The sequence below is a fragment of the Malania oleifera genome, chromosome 1 (assembly GCF_029873635.1).
Source record: "Malania oleifera isolate guangnan ecotype guangnan chromosome 1, ASM2987363v1, whole genome shotgun sequence".
Classification (NCBI taxonomy): Eukaryota; Viridiplantae; Streptophyta; class Magnoliopsida; order Santalales; family Ximeniaceae; genus Malania; species Malania oleifera.
The window spans coordinates 66,484,697-66,489,696 of NC_080417.1; the positions used below are offsets into that span (position 1 = coordinate 66,484,697).

General features: G+C 40.8%; 1 pseudogene; it reads right to left on the reverse strand.

Moving 5' to 3' along the window:
* Nucleotides 1-5,000, reverse strand: part of LOC131166876 (uncharacterized) — a 17,943-nt pseudogene that overhangs the window by 1,688 nt on the left and 11,255 nt on the right.

Consider the following 5,000-nt stretch of genomic DNA (forward strand, 5'->3'; position numbering starts at 1 on the left):
CCAGATAGTATTGATGAATCCATTTCGCCCATAGACTATCCTTCTTAGCATGGATGTTCCATAGAGCTTTTGTCAATAGCGCTTTGTTCCAGGTCTTAAGATCAAAGACACCCAACCCACCTTCATCCTTAGGTTTACAAACTTCATTCCAAGCCACCAAGGGCGTCTTCCGACCACCCCAAAGAAAAACTCTGCAGAGCTTAATTACTTGATTCATGATATTTAATGGGATAGGAAATATAGCAAGCCAAAAGCATTCAATACCTTGTATGATCGAGTTTATAATTTCAAGCCTGCCAGCATAGGACAGAGTATGATCAGGCCATCCTTTAAACAGCCTAGCAATTCGATCCACCAATGGTTTATAGTGGCCAGCATTCAGTTTAGAAGTCAGTAGAGGAACCCCCAAATATTTGAAAGGAAATTTTCCTTCTTCCATACCTGTAAGATTCAAAATGTTTTCCAGTACCTGTCGCTTCATACCAGCATGATACATGTTTGACTTCAATATATTTGCTGATAATCCAGAGCATTGGAAGAACTTATTCAAACAATCTGTCAGGAACTTAATTGAGACTTCATCACCCTTCGAGAGCAGCATCAGATCATCCGTAAACAATAGGTGAGTGAGCTTTAATGGTTTACATTTAGGGTGAATTAAATCTAAAATTTCCCACCAAAGTGTTTAAGAGCCTTGATAAGTACTCCATACAAATGACCAAGAGCAGGGGGGATAACGGGTCTCCTTGTCTAAGCCCCTTTCTGCCATAAAAGAAGCCATTTAGCCTTCCATTAATCGAGAGAGAAAATGATGTAGTCGAAACACATTCCATAATCCAACCAATCATTTGATCCAGAAAGTTAAGGTGAACCAGCATGTCTTTCAGGAACTCCCACGAGACACAATCATAAGCCTTTCTCAAGTCGAATTTCAGTAAACATCTGGGAGATACCCTTTTCCTGCCATAGCCTCTCATTAGCTCCTGAATCAAATAAATATTTTCCACCATGATTCTCCCTCTAACAAAGGCACCTTGAGCAGGGATCAGATCCTCAAGGCAGCGAGTGATCCTACCAGCAAGCAATTTTGCAATAACCTTATACAGAACATTACAGCAAGAGATTGGGCGATAATCCCCTACTGTGGAAGCATGGACTGACTTAGGAATTAGGGCCACATTGGTGTGATTGATCTGCTTTAGCAGCTTGCCACTTTGGAAAAAATCCATAACTGAAAGGCAAAGGTCATGGCCAATTGTACTCCAGGACTTCTTAAAGAACCCTGCTGAATAGCCATCAGGGCCAGGGGCTTTATCATCCCCTATGCTGAACACGGCAACTTTTATTTCCTCCTCAGTGATAGGCCTCATCAGATCTTTTCTTCTTTCTTCATTTAGAATAGCACCCTCCCTAATAACTCGAGGATTCAACTTCTCAAAATTTTCACCTGTACCCAAAAGTTGAGCATAGTAGTTAACAAATCCAGCAGCGACCTGATCATATGAGTTCGTATACTCTCCATTCTCATTCATTATAGAAGAAATATGATTCCTGGCTTTATTCCTCTTTAACAGTGCATGGAAGAATGCAGAGTTCCTATCACAATGCTTCAAAAAGTTATATTTAGTCATCTGGGAAACAAACATTCTGTTTGCCCTTTCAAGTCTGACAGCAATTTCTTTCTTCATGTGCATTTCCTTTTGTAATACATCAGATGTTGGGTCATCATGTAGTTTTCTTTGGCTTTATATCAAATCAGCATAAGCATTCTCAGTGCGGACAGATATATGAGAGAAATGTAAAGCATTCAGGGTTTTCAATGGCTTTTTCAGGGCTTGCAATTTCATAACAAAATTATATTGTTTGTATCCCTCAAAAGACCTTTGCCAACTTTCGCTGACAGTTTCCTGGAACTCAGGATGTGATGTCCACATATTAAGAAATTGAAAGGGGAGTTTACCTGCCTTAAATTCATCAAAGATCAATATCAGAGCCACAGAATGATTAGATAGGGTACCAGGGAATTGGAAAAGGACTTGAGAGACCCAATCCTTTTCAAACCAAGCCTGATTAACCATCACCCTATCCAGTTTACACCAGACACGACCATTTGTCCATGTGAGTAGGCTACCTGATGATTTTAAATCAGTCAACCTAACCATATTAAAACAATCACTAATATCCTCAACATCATATGCAGTAACAGGAACCCCATTTTTCTTCTCCTCATTATTTAGGACACAGTTGAAATCTCCTGCTAGCATCCAGGGACAAGCAATACCAGAACTCGTAAGTATGATGTCCCTCCACAGATCTCTTCTAGCAACAATAGTGTTAAAACCATAAATAAAGCTTATCAGACATTCATTCCAGGATACTTTACATTTAACAAAGCAGTGAATAGCTTGTTCACATTTATGATGTACTAGTAGCTCCACTTTGTTCGGATTCCACAAAATTAGAATTCTCCCAGCATCATGCATATCAAAATTATTAACTTGTTCCCAAGTAAAGAATTTCATCTCCATCATCTTTCCCAAACTTTCAATAGACAACTTTGTTTCCAAAATCCCCATTAAATCCAGATTATTCTTTCTTATGAGGTCTTCAACCCCTTTTTTCTTCAGAGGCATATTAAAGCCTCTGATGTTCCACATACCAATCTTCATTTCATGTAAGGGGGTGCAGGACCCCCATTGACATTCTTCTGGTTGTTCGCCCCACCTTTCTTACTATTACCCTTTTTCTTTGTCATACCAGTACCAGAGTAAACTCCTTTGCTAGATTGGCCAGGGCCACTGGTTTTGGAAATACCAGGAGCCACTAAACCACAGACAACCTGTTGGCCAGGAGAATCCCCAGTACTAGTATTGCAAATAATATGATTCCCATTGCTTACAGGTACATTCTCAGTTCTATCAACATGACTCTCATCCTTTTGAACCTCCCTGCTTTTAGATTGAGTACATATTGTATCAGAATTGACCTTCTCCATCATATCTGGTTTATCATAGGGGTAATCAACTACCACTTCAGGAAAAAGATCACAAGCCATATTACTACAGTTTCCACTGGTGTCCCCATAGGTATTCCTTACCAAACTTTCTTTCTGGATTGGGTCAAAGTCATAGGTGGGGCCAGGAGTACTCCTACTCAAACACTCCCCTGAATTTACACCCAAATTGTCATTAAAGCCGATCTTTTCTTTTCCTTTAACCTTTTGTCCCTGTGCGCTACTCTGCAGGTTCACATTATTATTTCCAGATTCAGGCAATTCATTTACTTTTTCCTTCAGTTTACCAGCTTCAACCTTCATTTTCCTGAGACCACAGTGGTTCACCGAATGCCCCACATGTTTGTAGTGGGAGCAGAAGCTGAGAAGGTTTTCATAAACAAACTCTTGTATCATTTCTTCGTTCTCTGGAAGGAAAACCCTAACAGAGTCTTTAATTTCACCAGCAACATTGACCTCAACCAGAACTCTTGCATACGAAATTCTTGCTTGCATCATAGTTAGTTTATCTGCACAAACAGGATTTCCCAGTTCAGAAGTAATCTTTCCCAATGCCACTGGATTCCACATCTCCATCGGCAAATTTTTAAGTTGTACCCAAACTGGCAAAATGGATCTGTGTTCTTTACCAAATTGAAAGTGCTTTGGCATCTTTTTCATATAAAGAGTCCTGCCACGATAAGTATATGGAGCTTTTTGCATGACTTCCTCAAGTTCATTGTTGTCTTGAAATTTAAATACCACCCATCCATCCTCATGCTTGATGTAATTCATCTTTGCCTTCCAGGAATTCACTATAGATCTGATTGCATCTCTTCCAGGGGGTGTTCCAACAAAATACCCAACTAGACAGTTTTTATATGTCTCTTCAGGGCTTGTTAGGTCATCTTCCTCCAATCTAGCACCATTTCCATCTGTTTGGAATTTAGGAATGGCTGTACAGGAACTAGGTTTTCTATTGTTCGCAAATAGATCAGACCACGGAACTCTCTTATTATTTCTTACAATTGTTCGCACATCCTGAGCATTCTCCTTAGGAATTTCCTTTGTTATTTCCCCTGAGGGTTCACCAACAGCTTCCTGTTCATCACTTTCTGATTCCGACACTTCTAGATCTCCCTAGAGTTGTTCCTTACCTTTTCCATTTTCCTTTAAACCTCCTTCCACTGGTTCCCTGTTTCTAGTCGAGCCAAGACGTTCCTCACTTCAAACATTCAAATCCCTTTGGTCAGTGCTACAGTCTCCATCTGACATTCCCGACTCTTTGTTTCCATCTCCTAGGTTTGTATACATCTCTGAGATGGATTTGATCTTGTTTAAGAGCGTGGTAGCTGGAAGGGATCCCCTCGACTCCAAGAATCTCTTCAAAGTTAATTCTTCAAGCCTCTCATACTCGGCCATTATTTCAGAATCTTTCTTGTCCGCCCATAGTCCTCTTCTTCCCCCTTTTGCCACAATGAATCTTTGGGCATCCTCGATCAATCCATTCCTCTCATCCTTATTCCCGACCACCTGAACCCAAGATTTCGAACTCCCAGCCATCAATCGAGCAGTTCAAATTTCAAACTCCGTAGTAAGCGGGAGATCAGAAATCTGAAATCCCACTGCCTGATAACATTCACAACTTAAATCCAAGATGAAATCGAACCAAAGCAAGTTCCAATTCACCTTCGATTTAACACAATAACTCCAAATCAGCCAAGAATCACTCGGAATCACACAAGAGAGCAGTAGCCACGCCAAAGCCAAGCGCCTCTCCCTAGAGAGGGGTGAGAGCTTCTCTCTCTAACTTGACTTGACTACTGAGAGCCCTTTCTTGATTCTATGGGTGGTGGTGCATGGCCGTTCTTAGTTGGTGGAGCGATTTGTCTGGCTAATTCTGTTAACGAACGAGAGCTCAGCTTGCTAACTAGCTATGTGGAGGTGACCCTTCATGGTCAGCTTCTTAGAGGGACTATGGCCAATTAGGCCATGGAAGTTTGAGGCA